Source organism: Bubalus kerabau, chromosome 6, assembly GCF_029407905.1.
Source record: "Bubalus kerabau isolate K-KA32 ecotype Philippines breed swamp buffalo chromosome 6, PCC_UOA_SB_1v2, whole genome shotgun sequence".
Taxonomy (NCBI): domain Eukaryota; kingdom Metazoa; phylum Chordata; class Mammalia; order Artiodactyla; family Bovidae; genus Bubalus; species Bubalus kerabau.
In genome coordinates this window covers 14,955,453-14,972,553 of record NC_073629.1, presented here as the reverse complement: position 1 = coordinate 14,972,553, position 17,101 = coordinate 14,955,453, and the positions used below count along the sequence as shown (strand labels likewise).

General features: G+C 56.7%; 1 protein-coding gene across 8 annotated transcripts in view; it reads right to left on the bottom strand.

Moving 5' to 3' along the window:
• The window catches only part of MEF2D (myocyte enhancer factor 2D), a 32,444-nt gene extending 16,925 nt beyond the window's left edge, over positions 1 to 15,519 (bottom strand). The window contains exons 1-3 of one of the 8 annotated variants that reach the window (XM_055583967.1): positions 15,454 to 15,500; positions 14,757 to 14,863; positions 13,468 to 13,790 (exon numbers count right to left, since the gene is read on the bottom strand). The gene's annotated coding sequence lies outside the window, so the exon portion shown is untranslated. Of the gene's footprint in view, positions 1 to 761; positions 4,206 to 13,467; positions 13,795 to 14,756; positions 15,424 to 15,453 lie in introns of those variants that run through there. The other 7 variants (XM_055583968.1, XM_055583973.1, XM_055583965.1 and 4 more) reach the window with 7 other exon arrangements.
• Positions 15,520 to 17,101: the final 1,582 nt, after the last annotated feature.

Sequence of the window (17,101 nt, the reverse complement as noted above, 5' to 3'; positions counted from 1 at the left end):
CCCGCATTGCAAGTGGAGTCTTCACCAGCTGAGCCACCAGGGAGCCCTATCATGAATGTAAATAATCATCATTCCGTGCTTCTGTTTAATGCCTGGCTCCCCTATAGGACTGAAGCTTTATGAGGGCAGGAACCACGTCTATATTCTTCACCACTCTATCCCCTGTGAAGAGGAGCTCAAGAGATGTCTGTTGAAAGGAAGGAAGGGCTGTTTTATTGCCATGACCCTGTGAGAAGTTCTTCCTGGGGTCTAACTTCTGTTAGTCCTGCTGCAGGACCAGGTCCCCTTACGCTGTGCTCTGTGGAAACACAACTCTTCCTCTCCCAGCTGCACCAATAGCCTGCCTGTTTGGACACCATCTACCCTCCAACCACTCCTGCCACTTCAGTCCTCAACCCTCCCTACCCTCAGGTTGGTTGGTACAGAGGGTGAGACTCTGAAGTCTTCTAAGGAGCAGCCCTGAACACATGGAGATGGAAAGGATGGGGTTGCTCAGGCAACTGTCGCCTGGCAACCAGCTCCCTGGCTGATCTCCTACACTGCCCCCCCACCCCCACCCCCGCCTCATGCTGGGGGAGCTGGGATGCAAGAGGGAGCAGGACTGAGAAGACAGGGAAGGCACCGAGGCCCACTGAGCCTTGGCTGACAGAGGAGAGCCGGGTAAACAGGCCAGGCCTCAGCCACCGCCAGTCCCTGCTAAGGCCCCAAAGCACTTTCGTGACTCCAGGTTCCCATGGCCCCTTCCCCATTGCCACTCTCACCTCTGTGCTAACCGCCCAAGGAGAAGATGCCCCTCCCACGGGCAGTCCTTCTTCCTATCTCACCAGGAGGCTCCCATAAAGCAGGCTCAGTCTGTACTCCTTTCCCCTTCTGCTATCCATCCATTCTCTGTTGCTGCAGAGTCTTGGAAAGCTTGGGGGCAAGAAAATGAATTCAGCCCTTACTTTGGTAAAAGGGCTGGCTGGGGCCTGGGTGGGCATGATGAACCCTAAACTGACCCTCCATATCCAAGGTATGGAGGCCTACCTTGTCCAAGCTTCCCTCCTAGCCAATTAGGGAAATTTTAATGAACACCTGGATCTCCTTAATTAGCCCTCTGCCTAATTACCTAACCAACTGCCAGGAGCCGGAGGCCTGCGCATCTGTTATCCAGATGTGAGCCTTTTCTTCCTCGCCCAGCCCAGCCCCACTCCTCTTCCCCTCGCTAGTCACTGCTCCTCCAGGAAGCCCTCCCAGATGACTGGCTTTTGGCTGCTTCTCCTGGAGGCCAAAGGCTTGGGAGGGTGGAGAGCTGCTATGCAGACAGGGGGCTGTCCAGGATGGCCTTTCTGCTCCGATGGCCCCAGGGCCGAATCATTCCTGACCTCAGGCCACAGCTATGACTCGGGCTGGCAGCTGTCACTGAAAGTCTCCCCTCAAAGGCTCCAGTTGACTCTGATTCACCTACTCTGGGTAGTGCTGGGAGGACAGGACTGGAGGGTAAGTGGGAGCAGACAGAGAGAGGGCCTCACCCCACGGAGACAGAGGAGTGAAGGACGAGGGGGATGGCAGCTGAGCTGAGCCCCAGGGAGGCAGGCGAGGACCCACTGTGGAGAAGGGTGGCTGTAGAGAAGCCTTTGCTAGTGGAGTGCAAAGAGGCCAGGAGGCTTCTCTCACAACACTCTTGACAAGGAGGAGAGGCTGAGTGAGGGGACCAGACACGGTGGGGTTCCAGGAGGACCCCACGGACGACCAGTTTTCTCTGCTGGGCCACAGACCCAACAGGAACATGTGGGTTGTACTGACAAGCAAAGGAGCTGCAAATAATACATGAAGTGTACCCTAAAGGGGGTCTTGGTTTGGAGGGGGCATGGGAGAAGTAACAGGCCCCTGCCTCCCCCAATGTAACACCTCTTGGTACCTGAGCAATATTCAAACCATTCTCGGGTTTCAGAATGATGCTATCTCAGTTCCTGTGTGAGGGTGGCCTGGGGCCAGCTGGAGGAGTGGGGGGAGCGGTCAGGGCAGCCTCTCGGAGCTGCCGTTGCAGCAGGGCTGCCATTCCTGGGGGAGCTGCGGGACAGGCACCTTCCAAAGGTAACCCCCACCTCCTCTCTCCTGTTGCTGTCAGGGGACCACCTACCTCCCCGCTCCCCTTCCACCCAGATCCATCCTCTGTCCCAGTGGCCCAGAGGCTCGGAGGCACTGCAGAGCATCCGCTTTCAGAGCTGCCACACCAGCGCAAGTCAAAATGGAGCAGCTGCCCAGAGAGGCTGAGTGAGCAGCCCCCGTCACAGAGCAACGGGCTTCAAACCCCTGCTCTTCCACAGTGAGAAAGGCAACTCTCATTAAGCAGGCCCTTCATCCCTTCCTCCCAGGCTGCTCAGGGCTGCAGGCTGTGGACTGGAGGGGAAGGCAAGAGGCGCTGGAGACAGCTGTCGTCCCTCCTCCCGCCCCTTCCCTGTGGCTGGGCTGCAGGGCATGAAATAAGCAGCAGGCGCTGGGGGAGGGGGTGACAATCCAATCCACCTGTCACCCCCACAGTCAGGCGGCCTCAAGCAGCCTGCTCACTAACAAGGGAGGAGGCGTGGGTGAGCCAGACACAGAGGGAGGTGGCAAAGGGGGACAGACGCACAGACACAGGAAAAGAGACACAGAAAAAGAAGTAGAGTCCAAGAGGAAGGCAGAGTGAGGGGCAGAGGTGGACAGAGACAGAGAGAGCCAGAGGAGAAAGCAAGAGGCAGGAGACCAGAGACAAAGATTCAGAGAGAGGCGGGTAGAGAACAAGAGGCAGGTTCAACAACTGCTCGCAGCGCCCTGATGGAGGCTGGGCATGGGGGCATAACTCCACAGGACTCCATCCCCGCCCCAAAAACCTGCAGTCCCGCCAAGAGACAGACAAGGGCAGGGCAGGGAGAGCCAGGGAGACCTTCAGGGGCCAGGACTGGGCCCAGACCTGGCCTGGGACAGAGCATCTCGGCTCTTGGGGCTCTGGCTAGGTCTAGGCTTGAGGGCAGGCAGGCTGTGAGAGCGGGTGGATGGAGGTAAGCGTAAGGCCCAGGAGCCCTCTCAACACCCTGGGCACTGCCTCTATTCCCGCCCCACTCCAGGGCTCACAACCTTCCAAGCCACTCTCTCTAAGCACAGACACAGGCTGGGTGGGGGCTCTGGAAGATGGGTGGGAAGGTGAGCTCAGGGACCACTGACAGGTGGGGCCCAGGCAGGAGTCCTGGGGTTTGCAGCCTCAGGGGTATGCAGAGCCCTTTCTTCACAAATGCTGCACTAGTCCTCGAGTTGGGGGCATTCCCCTCCCCTCAAAGTCTGGGCCAAGGCAGGGCCCCTCTCCCTGACCCTGCACAGTCCAATTCTCACAGGCCCAGCCAGCTCCCCACCCACTGCTCCCTGGCTCCTCTCTGCTCTCCATTCTCTGCCCCCTCCCACGCACTTGCCCTGGAGTTCTAGGGTCTGCTCTCAAAGGCACAGGCCGGACCCATCCCCATCCTCCTCCTCCTCTCTTCAACGTACTGTTTGGCAGGCTCACTCCCCAAACCCCTGGTTCCCACCATCGTCCCCTCCCTCGGGGACTCCCCTCCCCCAGCCCAGCAGCCTCAGGGCTGGGCAGGGGCTATTTTTAGTCTGGGCACTGAGCTAATTTTAACTCACCGACAGGGGACCTGGGGGCGGGCTGTCGGGCTGGGGGGAGGGAGAGAAGGACCAGTCCAAGAAAGCTGGACGTGGGGCAGCAGGGGCGGGGTGGGGGGGGGGTCTTAGGTCCCAGGCGCCCTAAGTGGAGGCAGGCACTGCAGCCCCAGTTGAAGGCACAGGAATTGACCTGCCAAGAGGAGCACCCAGTGTGGAGAGCAGGGCTAGGGGCCCTCCCTCCAGCTTCCGCTGGACAACTCTCCACCCTGGGCTTCCCGCCCTCTTCTCCTTGGCAAGTCTCCTGGGATGGGTCATCCTGTTCTCTGCCCAGGAGATGCCTCTCTCGTGAGGGTCTGTCTCCTGAGCCTCCTCCACTGCTTCCCCACCCCAGCCTGTCCTTCCTGTAGTCTAGCTCTCATCCTTCCTGTAGCAGCTCAGAGGCCCAATGGCTCCCTAAAGAGGCAGCTGCCGACCCCCACTCCCAACCTCTAGCACTTCCCACCCAGCTCTGGCCTTCCATTAGTGGCCTCTGGGCTGGCTCCCAGGACCCACCCTAGTCCCTACAGGTTCGTGAGCCATGCTGCTGACCTCAGAAATAACTGGGGGGGGGGGGGGGGGGCGGGGAAGTGGTAACAGGAGATGGAGTCCTCGTAGAAAAGGGAGAGGTGAGGAAGGGCAGTGAACAGCCCAGGGAAATACTGGGACTGTGGGGAGGGATTCTGGGTGCTTGGGTTCAAGTCCCTGCCCTGGCCCTAACTCACTGTGTGAACCTGAGTAAGTCATTGCCCCCTCCAGGGTTCACCCCCCTCCCCTGGCCAGTACAATGAGTAGGTGGCATGGACCAGGTACCCTAGTGCCCTTCCAGCCTAGACATTCTGTTCCTATGCTCTTTATAGAGCCCCAAAAAGAAAGGGAGATCAGGTCTCTCGTGACACCATGGAGAGGTGACAGGGGAGGTGGCCCGCTTATGTGCCGTCCTCCAGCTTAGGAGGGGAGGGCAACGTGGAGGCCAGGAGAGAGGAGGCACAGGCCTGACGAAGAGGGGGTGCTTTCGGAACGACACCTCCACAACAGATGGCCAAGGCTTGACAGAGGCTCATGGTAGGTCAGGGCAGGTGCCAGGCGGGGCACACGAGCCCCGGCGGCAGAGGTTCTGCCAAACAAATCCCCTCACACACACAGAATGCTATCCACCCAGGGCTGGGGCACCTGCTTCCAGTTAGAGCAGTGACTGACCCAAGGTCGCTGTCATGGTCATTAGGGGGGCCAGCTCTGGAAGCCAAGCTGGAGCCTCGCTTCATGCTCTAGCTAGCAGGCTGATCAGTCATGACTCACTACTGCTCATCTGCATGGGCATTTGCATAGTGTATCTGATCTTATTCCATCAACTTCTACTTCCCACTCCAGGGCCTGGGACACCCCCATCCAGCATCCCTAGGCACTCAGGGACCCCAGGTGGAGTTCTTGGCACCTCAGGTCTCCCATCTCATCCTTCTCCAGAAAACATCCCTCACTTGATCCAGTGGTACCGTCTAGAGCTCTCAATCCAACAGGGTCCTCCCCTCTTGTCCAGGCCCCCTGTCCAGGAAGGGAAGAGAGGGGAGAAGGTGTAATTACGAGGAGCAACTGAGCACTGGAGCTAGAGGAATTTTACAAGATTCATGAGGTGAAGTGTGATCTTTCCACAACGGCCTGGGGTTCCTCCAGAGAAAAGCCCTAGTCCCCTCTTTAGTGACAAGGCTGGGGCAGTGGGAGGCTAGGGGTGGACTGTCCTTTACTTCTATTTCTGTCTCCATGTCTAAATTCCACTCTCAAGAGTGCAAAGTGAGAGGAAACAGCCTAGTGCAGTGTGCAAGACAGATGTGAAGACTACAGAGAGGACTTCCCAGGGCTGTCTGTGAACTCACAGTCATCTCTGGGGCTAAAATTTGCTTTGTTAGACGTTACTTGACCAAGCATGGGCAGCTGGTTAACTCTTGGGAGGGGATGATGGCCACAGCATTACAGTCCAACCACGGGACCTAGAAGACAGCCGATCCCTTGCCTACCTTGAAGAGGTCAAACTGACCTCTGTTTGTCCAGTTATAATACCTACGCTTCCACCCCTGAAAGAATGAAGTCAAGCAGTGGTCTCCTATCCCAGGAAGTTCTTCCTGCTATCTAACCACCATGCCTCCCACTGCTGCCAACCCTTCCCTGGCAACCTAAGCTCACTCCACTCATCTCCATCAGAGCGATGGCCAGGGGCCCGGCCAGCGGAGCCTGGGCTGAGGAGGTGGAGCGGTTGGGACGGTTAGCGTGTCACCTTCCACCTCCCCACCCAACTTCCCTCTGGGGTCTCAGGAGACAGAAGTGAAAGTGGCAGCTGGGGCCTTGGGGGCGGGTCAGCTTGAGAGCCGTTGGGGTGAGCTTAATGCCACCAGTGCTGGGTCTGGGCTGCCTGCCATTGCAGCAGGTGGGCTGATGGTTAGATCAGGAGAGGGACTGCCCATGGAAATGAGGGCTTGGGAAAACTATGATGTGTGGGCCCCTGGCCAAAGGAAGAGCAAGCTGAAGAGAAAAAAGTGGAGAAAAGCAGGCAGTAGTCTCAGAAGGGCACTCTCTTCCACGGCTGTGGTTTGTTCCCTTGTTTAAAGCAGCAGGGTCCTTTTTTCCACATCCACAGAACAGGGGCAAGACTGCTCAGGCTGAAGCAGGTGAAGGGACTGCATGTCCTGACTGCTGGGACACGACAGCAAGGAGAGAAGGGAGGGGCCTGAGGCCGGGCCCTCACACTGGACAGCACCAATTCCAATGGAAGGGAAGGCAGTGGAGGAGAATGCAAAGTGTTCACCTACTATTACCGCCAGCACCCCCACCCCAAAGAGGCCAATCCAATCAGGGAGAGCAAATCCTCCTAGAGACATCATGACCTCGGGAAGCCACCGAGGATTTAAAGGGGCCGCTCCGGGTGGCAGCTGGATCTCCTTCTGACTCGAAGGACAGTCCTCTAAGCCCCTGGCAAGGGAGGGCAGGCAGTGCGGCTGCGTGGGCCTGCCGAGGCGGGCAGCCAGGCAGCTCTTACAGGATTACCTTGCTGCTTTCAGGAAAGGTGCCAGGTGAGGTTAAGATGCCCAGCCAGATGGAGCACCCCCCCACCCCCATGGGCAGACAGTGGGGGGGGGCGGTGGGGGGGGAAGTACCTGCACAGATCTATGCAAACACTTGCCCCCAAATTTGATCCACGCCCTTCACCGACATGCAGTTTCTCACCCTTTCTTGAAGATATTGTACAAAGACCCCTCTGATTACTGACAGTGAGGATCCCTGTGTACCCAGCTTTCTCTGCCACTTCTATCATCAAGAGTTACCCTCCGTCTAAGGAGGAAGTCCAGTCTATCGTCTGCTCTCAATCCTTCTGCTATACTTTACAACCAGGGCCCCACCCCAGCAAGCAGGTGAGGAGGCCAAGAGGTTCCTCCTCTCTGCTCCCTGTCAGCTCCCCACCCTCTGGGCTGACAGGTGGGGGAGACAAGAGGGAACAGCTGGGCCAGGACACCTGTCCCCACCCAGTCAGCCTGGGCCTCACAGGCCACCATGGGGTATGCACAGGGGAGTCAGCAGAGAGGGGCAGGCAGCTGTGGGGGGTGGAGGGAAGGGGCTCCGAGGCCCAGAGATGTGACTGGGAAGGCCTGAGGCAACACTCTCAAAAGCAGCCCTCCCTCCAGGTCTGCCCCCAACCATCAATACACATAGGCTCTAAAGGTTGAGGTCATCTGCCCCATCCCCTTGCCTCTGTGCTACTTGATCCAGCTGGAGCAGGGAGACTCCACAAAGAGACCAACCCTCCTCTCCCCACCCACACCCACTCCTGCTGTCGGTCTTCCCTTGAGGTCTGAGCATCAGCTCTCTCTTACTCCTCCTTGTTCTCCCAACCCTCACTCCCAAGTATTTGCTGGCAGGGGTGGGGGCAGGGAAATCATGAGAGATAAGTAAGCAGCCAGAGGGATCTGCTAACACTCTGGGGTGAAATGAGGAGGGGACAATTCTGAGACAAGGAGATGTCTGGATGGGGAGGGCAGAGGTGGGCTCAGCTTCCCAAGCCCACCCCTGGGTCTTCTCGAGGCCCTCCTCAGCCCCCCTCACATCAAGTTCCTGCCTGGGACACAGTGTGCCCCTGCCCCACCTTCAGGACCACGGCCTTAGCAGGCAAGTCCAGGGCCAGGCTGGAGCTGACGTCTGGAAGAAAGGATACAGCCACTTTCCAAGCACTGTGTTGAGTACCACAAATTTTCCCATGGAACCTTTTAACCTTTTTTTCCCCCAGGGGAGGCATCTCTGTTTCATAGAGATGGAAACCAACTCAGAGATGGGCAGAGACTTGCCCAAGGTCACCAGGAGTAAGCGGCAGAGGTGGGCTGACTGGTGGGCACAGCGCTTCCCTGCACAACTTGGAGTGAGAGCAGGCAGGGTCTCCCTTCCCGGGAGCAACAACACATTCCTTCCGGGGCAGATTCCCTACCATCAGGCTCAAGTCAGCCATGCCTCTCACCCTTTGCACAAGCCCAGGACTCTTGTGGCTCAAATCTTTCCTGATCCTCAGTCATCTCACATGGCAGCTTTAGAGGGTACTAACCAGTACCCAGGAGGGGTCTGAGTGTCACCTGTTCCTGCTTACATATCCCTGCTTTGGGAACCTTACCCCATGACAGTCAATCAGAAGACCTTCTCAGGGAACAAAGCATGCCCCCCCCCGCCCCGCCCCCAACCTGCCACCAGACCCTAATCCTCTGTCTTCCTGTCAGGGAATCCTACTGGGTTGGTCCTTCCCTTCAGTGTATCTTCCTTTTACCCCCAGGTCTCCCTGGGCCTTCCTTTCCACTGCCCTTCCTGTGGGCACGATCCTTCCCTTAATCTTAGACAAAAGCCCTTAGCAACTCCTAACTAGGAAAACTTGAGCAAGTCACTTAAATCTCTTACTCAGTCTCCCTAATTACAAAGGAAAAAACAAATGAAATAGTGTATGAGAAATAAATGAATCTTCCCATGTTTCCATGCCCAGCACAGAGCTTGGCACACAGGGACACAATAAATGGAGGTTTCCTTCCTCCAGTCCCCAGGGATCTCAAAAGTTTTAGTTTTTAGTCTCCAAAGCATATTGGAAAACAGGGTGAGTGGGGTCCTGCCCGAGGGTGAAGTGCTCATGACCACGGAGCAAAATAAGCTCCCTCTCTATATGCTTCCTGGGCCTTTCTAACTCCTCAGGGAGTGGCCAGAGCACCAAGCCAAGGTCAGTGACCAGGCCTAGAGCCTGGAGCCTCCTGGGAGGCTGGGAGGGTGAGTTTAAGTGAGTAAATATGGTCCCGCCTGGGTGAGGCCAGCAACAGGCCAGAGCTCCAGACAAGTCCCCCTCCTCCCAGCCTGCAACAGAGGGAGGGACCAGACAGGAGGCGCAACTGTCACCCCCAGTCCCAAGCCCTCAGGGTCTCGTGCAGAGTCAGCAAACGCATTGCCGCCTCCACCCTAGAGAGGATCAGCCAGAAGCATGGCTGGGCTCCCAGGAAGGGGAGCTTGTGGACACAGCCTCAAGAAAAGGGAAAATCAGATGCAAAGGGCCTAGGGGATCGCCCAGGCTAGGGGTCAGCCCCGAGATGCCTGAGGGCTCAGATGTAACCTCGATACCTCGGACTGGCCTTGTTTATCTGGGTGAGTGGGGAGTGCGACAGAGACCAGTGACAAACCACCCAAAGACCCAGGTGCTCTGCTCACCACAAAGCTAGGTGAAACTCCTGTACATCTGCAAAGTGGACTCACCCAAAGACATGCGGGTAGCATGAGGGGCCAAGGCAGGCTGAGCCAGGGCCACAGAGGGACAGATGGTGGCGGGGATGGAGTGGTGGGCAAAGGGCAGTGATGGAAGTCAGCCAGGCCTCCCCAACTCACACGCCATGCTCTAGCTCTAGACTCAATTCCTCGAGCTCCCTTCAACACTCCTCTCTTTAGGGTTCTCCATGCCTCTGCCTTCTTGCCTCCAGTCCTCTCACCCTGTTCTCAGTCTCTGATCTTCTTATTATCTTTGCCTTTCAGTACCCCCACCCCCTACAGGACGCAGTGGCTCCAGCGTGTGACACACCATGTGTATGTGCTGCATACCTCCATGCACGTGTGCCACTAAACGCTATGGACCTGCCAGATGTACCCAGGCATGCTGGTTTCCATAGGACCCCCACTCACCCGCCCTTGCCAGGGGAAAGGGGCCCAAAGGCGAGCCATCCCACAAGTCCAGGACAAACTCTCCTCAGGATACTTGCAGTCCCAGACAGCGCAGGAGAGGAGAAGATAAATATTCCAGGAGCCAAAGAGCACCATCCATACTAGGCCAAAGTTCAAGGCCTTTCAGCAGAGCCACCAAGAGCCACTGGAGAAGAAAGTACTCTGAGATCCGTCTTTCTCCGGCCAAGCTGGAGCGCGCTCTCTCTCCCTCATCCACCTCCACTGTTAAGTCCTTCCTGAAGTCTAAGCTCCATTCTGCCTGCTGAAGCTGTGGGCAGACGGGGACATCAACCGCCACACAGAAAGGGGTTCAGCTCCCAGAAGAGAACTACCTGCGCCCGACGCCTCCCCCTCATCCCATGAGTAAGTCACCAAACTGGGACCGAAGGACAGATGGCTGGCCGGACTCCGGCCCCATGACTGGCTCGTAAAAGCCACTAGCGATTACAGTGATGCTAAGGCTACGCTGGCCCCGCCACCATCTCTTCCTTCCCTCTAAAAGGCAGATAATTGCCTCAAACCAGTTGGCTTGAGAGCCTGGAGAGCCCCAGCCCTGATCCCAAGGGGTGGGGCACGCCTGTCAGCACAGTGCCTCAAGACCCAGAACCTGAGCTGAGGTTCGAGGGCCAGGTCTGATCCTCAGACCCACTTCCAGAACCCAGGTGAACACCAGCTATGACTTGTTCCCGAGAGCTGAGGTCTCCATTACCCATCCCCCCCAACTCCCCTTCTCCAGTAAGGCCACCATGCTCTGGACTAGAGAGACACGGAGGCAGGAGGCCTGGCTCTCAACACAGCTAGGGGAGAAATGCTGGGCCCACCATTCGTTTCTGGCACCTCCCGCCCACAGAGGCACATGAGTGGGAGGCAAAGTGTCCAACACAGGGTCCCATCCACACCAGGCCAGGGCGAGCACTGAGAGTCTGGGCCAAAGCCAAACGGGGAGGGTGGGGGCCTGGCTGGCCAGAAGACGGTTGACAGGAGGAGTAGAGAGGCAGGCCTCTCTGGGGGCACAAGGGCCAGGAAAATCCAAGGCACAGAGACATTCCCAGGAAGTCAGGGGAGGAGGAGGGGCTAGGCCACAATCAGTGAGGGCCTAACCCCAAGGCCTCTTCTTTCCTGTCCTTCTCGGAGGCCAGGAGGCCTCCTCCAGCCTCCTGACTATCGGTTCTCCAGCCCCAACCTTGAGAGTCTACCCTCTGCCTTCTCCCCTCATCACACCTCCCAGGAAAAACCCAGGAAAGATTAAAAAAAAAAGAAAAAAAAAAACACCTTCTGGAGAGATTATGTAACAAGCAGCCAGAGAGACGATCATATCTCCCAGCCTATGAGAAGAGCCAGGAGCCAAGAGAGGCAGAGTGGGGAAGCCCAGGCTCCTCCAGCGCAGGGACAGCGGGTACAGAGTAGGGGGGAACGGGCACCCCCGTCACACTCCCAAGTCCTCCACTACTGTGTTCCAGGCACTGGGTACAGCAGACAGAACCTCCCATGCCTATGCCCCATTACAAGGGCCCTGCTTCTCCCCTTGGACCAGGGCCTCCATGGGGAAGGACCGAGTCCTCCTTCCTGTGGTCTCTCCCTGCTATGAAGCCATGCCTGAAAGAGTGGTGGCTGGACTAAAGCACTGACACAGACTTGCTGTGTGACCTCAAATTTAAAAAACAACCTCTCTGGCCTCTAAAGGAGTGTAAGTAAAAGCTCCCCATTCCCACAGAGAAACCAGAAACCCTTCCCTTTACAAATGTACACACACACAAATTTACAAACACCTACCAGTAGTGTTGGGAGAGGGGTGGCATGGAAGTTACAACAAAGAGAATATGACCACTGAGACCCAAGGGTCCATATGTCTGCTGGGCAAAGTGGGGAAAGACTTACACATGAACTCCAGTGATTCCCCAGTCACTCTATCTAAACGGGTACTCAGCCACCTTCACACTGATCCCACCCCACCCCCATCTTCTGCCCAACACACTGGGAAACCACAGGAAGGAAATTCATTCCCAGGCATGCCGTGGGAGCTGGGACAGCCAGGCTAAGTCCTGGGGCGGGTGTGACCCGGCGGCCACAGGAGGGTGGACATCTGTGAACACTGACATGTGCTTTTTTCAACACTCTCCTTGACTACTAAGACTTCCCTGTTGGAGGTTTGGAGGGGAGTGGGAGGTGGACAGCTCCCTAACTTCAAAACACCCAATCTCCTGCTGGCCTGGGCTCCCCTGCTATCTGGAGGCCAGAGCAGCCCAAGGTCACCGCCCCAGACGTTAAACTTCCCATAGTCCAGGCTGGGCCCTGAATTGCCTAGACGACCCACAGAGGGAATGGGGGGAAGGGGTGGGGAGGACCACTCACCCAAACCAAAGAAACCAAGGCTACAGAGACCTCAAAAGGGGGCTGGGCACTGAAAAGGGGGACACAGGATCCACCCACTGTACCCTCCCCCAACCCACCAACAATGAGCTGCTTAAAAGGAGGCAGAGAAAGCCTCCCACTCAAAGGACAAACCTGGGATAACCTAGTCAGTGGTTCCAAGGGTGCCCACACTCAGGAGCCCTCCTTTCATTAGGGAGAGACCTCAGGAGGCCTTTGAGAGATTAGCTTGAATCACTAGGGGAAAGGAGACCCTGCCTGTAAGACCAAACCAGACAGGAAAGGGGCTGGCACTGGAGTGAAAGACTAGATGCATCTCAGTCTCCTTGGCTCTCCGTCCCCAAAAGCCCCTCAACACTCACTAGACCCCCACTCCCAGCCCAGCTCAGCCTGCCATAGGTGAAGAAAGCGACTGGAGAACTCTCGCCCAGATGTTGAACAGCTGCAAACTTCTGGCCGGGGGTTCTCCAGTTGGGTCTACTGACAAACCAGATCAGGGGTCTCGGGAGGAGAGGGCGAGGAGGTCCCAAGGAAAGGCCCTGCGTGGCCACCTCCGCGGTGATTCCGCGTCCCAACTCCACAGGCACCGGGCAAGCCCGGGCCCCGGACACACACACACACACACTCACACACACACACACTCACACACCCCAACCCACCACCCTGGTGTCATCTGAACAACATCCCCCCTCCCTCCCCCGCTTCCCAAACAGCTGCGGCTCCCCCCGCCCCCACCCTCCCGCCGCCCTCCCAGGCCCCCTTCTGCACCATTTCGGGCCAAGGAGGAGGGAACAGGCGGCGCGAGGAGGGAGAGGGAGGGAGGGCCGGCTGTTAAAATGTCAGTCGCTCCCGGCTGTCACCGGAGACCCCTTCTGAGGATGGCGCCCCTTCCCAGACCACTGGGGGGTCCGCCGTAACCCCGGGACACCAACAGACCGGCGCGCCCCCAAGCCGTCCGTCCCCACCCCGATCCCAACACCCAAGGGAATTACAGCCCACTCCACTTGTCCCCGTCAGCCGACTCCCTCACCCAAACAGTCCCCCACGTAATCTCCCATCAACGCCACACGAAAAGAGCCCGCTCCGCGAGTTCCTCCCAGCCCAGGAGGCCACCCCATCCCACCTCTCAGGGGGACGGTCTAGACCACCCTCCACCCCAACCTCAGGACGGGGTGGGGGAGGGGGCCTCTTAAAGCGGCAGGCGCATTATTTTTCTTTACTCACCGGCCCCGCTGGGGGAAGGGAGGATGTCACGGCTGGGAGGGGGTAGCTCTCGCCCCCTAGTCCCGGGGCTCTTCAGCACCTGAAGCCGCAGCTCCGGGCGGGGGGAATAATTAGTGAGGACGGCGTCCGCGCGGGCCCTGGGCGGCGCCGGGGGGCCTGGGCCCCCGTCGTGGGCGCGCGGGCGGGCAGGCAGACGGGGGACCGGGGCCGACCGCCCGAGCCGCCTCGGCTGTTGTTGATATTTTGCTTCCTTCCTCCTTTCGGGCTCCAAAGGTAACTCCTCCAGCCCCCGGGAGTCGAGGCCGACGTAGGCACAGCTCAGCCTAGCTTGAGGGGTGGGAGAACGGGGGTGATGGACAGGCGGGGGGGCCAATGGGAGGAACCCGTGGGGGCGGAGGGGCGGGGCCGGAGTAGGGGCGGTCCCGGAGACGCGGCCCCGCCCCTCGCTTCCCTCGGGCCGGCCGGGCCGGGCAGGGTCGGCCCCCACCCCACCGCCCTTCCAAGCTAGGCTGCGGCGCCGGCAGCGGCAGATCCCTCCGCCTGCCGGGAGGGAGGGAGGGAGGAAGCGACAGAGCGAGGCAAAGTGGAGAGGCAAGACCCAGAGGCCTCTAAAGGGATCAGCCCGTGCCCGTGGTGCCGCTTTAGCCGGCGGGACGGCTGCCTAGCACTGCTGCCACCATGCGCTTGAGGAGGTCCTTTCCGGGGAGGTTCAGCGGTCTGCGCGTATACTCTCCCATGCTCTGAAGCTATATCGACAACTCCCCCAACCCCCAAGCTCCGAGAGAGTTGGAGGTGGGAGTCTTAGTAGATAAATTAAGGGTAGATGCTAGGTGTTGAGAAGATTCCATCTCTCTCACTTAGGGTGTGCCGAAGCCCCACTTAAAGAGACAGGTGCATTTCTAGGGAGTTACCTGGCGAGCTCGTTTGCTCCCTCTACCTGTGACAGGCCCCCTCCCTTCCCGGGACCCGGTTCGGCTGACGCCCAGCAATTTAAAGCGACAGCTCATAGTTCCTGGGTGACCTAATCCGGGGTGCCTGCGGCCCCAGAGCACTTACAGCCGAGGGGGCAATTTAAAGGGGTGTGACCTTAATTTCCCCCAGCACAGGAAACGCCCAAAAGCATCTTATTAAAGAAGCAGTAGTAGCTGTTTTAAAAAGTTAATAATTCCTGTTTGCTCCAGGGTGTGGTGAATCCTCTCCTGCCTTGCAACAGGAGTGTGGGTGCCATGTGTACTGGACAACTGACCCTGTCAGACTTACTCCCCGTTACTCCAATGTCAGCTTCCTACCTTGAGCTTGACGAAATGATGGAATCTGGCTTAGATCTCAAAGAACCTTGCAGAACAGAAGGGCACTCAGTTCTTCACATACTCGGATTTCTACTGGGTCTGATTTACTGGACAAAGAGTCAATTCTAGGTTAAGGGTTGCTAAGACAAATATATCCCTGAAAGGGGCTGCATGTTATGGTGATTAGAGGCATCAACTTTGGGGGAGTCAAGCTATCTTGGTTCAAATCCTTCTTCCACCATTTATTAACTGGAATACAGGCACATTACTTAACTTCCCTGTACCCCATGGGTAAAATAGAGATGATGATAATAGTACCTAACTCATAAATTGGTGTGAAGATTAAATTAGTTCATACAAGTAGATTGCTTTGAATGATAGCCCATGCTGCTTTATAATAAACTCAAGGGCAAGACCCCTTTAGGCCCATTATCCCACAGGAGCCTCAGAGGAGGCAAGTTCAGTGGAATTGCTTTGCAAATAGGTTGGAGGCTTGTCTATGTTTTAAGACAAGAAGCCAGCAGGCTATTTCCTTGGCCTTGGTTTCCGTCTCTTCCACCTGACCACTCCTGGAAACCTGATTTAAACTGTCCCACTTTGTTCCCAAAAGTGGCTTCTTAGTTCCCCATTAGATTTAGGAGTTGGGGCCCCAGCACCAGAAGATGTCTGTCTTCCCTATCAGGCACAGCTGGCTTACCTGAAGGACCTCAGGGTAAGCAGGGGGAGCCCATCTGCCTGGTCCCCAAGGACTGTGAGAAGAACAGAGCCTTGTGCCAGGTTTGGGGCTGTGGCAATAGCACGATGGGAAAGTGCCCCCCCACCCCTCAACTGGGGAACCTCCCCTCACTTGTGGCCTCTATTTTTAGTGCTTCCCCAGGCTCTAGCTGGAGAAACCGTTTAGTCATCAGGGTGTTTATTTTCCGGCTGTTTCCGACGTCGGGAAAGCAGAATGTTGAGACTGGAGAGATCCAGGGCTGCTGGAAAAAGACTTCTTAGGGACGGGCCTGGGAACTAAGCCTTCAGACTACTGGGTCCCAGATCATAGGAAAAAATTAAAGTGGGGAGGGGGGCATCCAGGTCCCAGGAGACCAAGAGAGCTGGGTCAATCAGCCTGCCTTCAGTTTCGAGGCTCTCCCAGCTGAAGACCCTTCTGGCCCCAGATCTAGTTGAAGGATTCTCTCCCAAAACATCAACGGTCCTGGTACAAATTCTTTCCCAGAGCTGATTCCCAGAAGCCCCCTCCACAGTATCCTATATATCTGCGTGGTGAGCCTCCCGCCAGCCGAAGCTCAGCCAATCTCAAGCCTGAGGCAGGCTTGTCAGGGCTGTGATTGGCCAGCTGGTCCTCCCCACCTTGGAATGTTGGGTCCTTAACAAAGGAATGAGGAAGGAAGGTAGGTGAGTCACCTGGGAGGGTGATAAAGGGCCAGGAAGAGCAGGAGCGAGAAAGGAAGGGAGGTATAAGCTCAGCAGAGGAGATGGAGTATCCTGGACCCTGAGACGCTGAAATGATAATCCAGTAGAAAACAGAGTAGGAAAGAGTAGAACAGGCTGACATTACAAGTGGAATAGAATTTACATATACACTTATTTATAGAGAGAACTTCATAGGAAAGGAAAAGTAACAAACATGAGGTCTTGATTTCCATGGAGAACTAAGAAAGGATCTAGGGAGTACTGCTGCAAGTTAGACTATAACAAAGACTTCCGGAAAATGACTCACTATATCTTTTTCTTCTAGCCCCTGGACGACCCATCCCAGGATGCACTAAGTGAAAAATGCCTAGACAGGCTCAGACGCCGGGGTCTCCCTTATCTTTCTCTCCCTTTACCAACTCATCTTTCTTAGAGAAAAGTCACCTAATGTTGCCATAAAATCCCCTAGGAGTTAGACAAATGCCCACCAAGGTTCTAAAAAGTGTGTAAACTCCTCTGTACAGTATCATCTTCATCTATTTGTATGGCAAAGGGACCTCAGCAGCTCCCTTGATTCGTGCTTCCCCAAACACCCCTGTACAACTTAATTTGGAAAGGTCTGCCTCATTCACAAGGGCTGCTGCTCTTCTGACTGTTGTCCTGACTATGGAACTCTGGGACACCATTACTACCATTTCAGCCTCCGGCTGGCTGTTTGGTTAACCCCTCTTGCCTTCTCCACAGCCATCTGGACAATCTCCATCCTCACCTCCATCCATGTCATCCTTTCCATTGGGCTGATCATTCTTCCTCCCAGTTTTCCAGTAATCCCAACAAAGGCCCCCAATCTCTCCCCACATCTTCCACCTTGTTTGTGCCATCAGCACACGTAATATACTGGTGATTCTTCTGTGTACACATTTTCCATG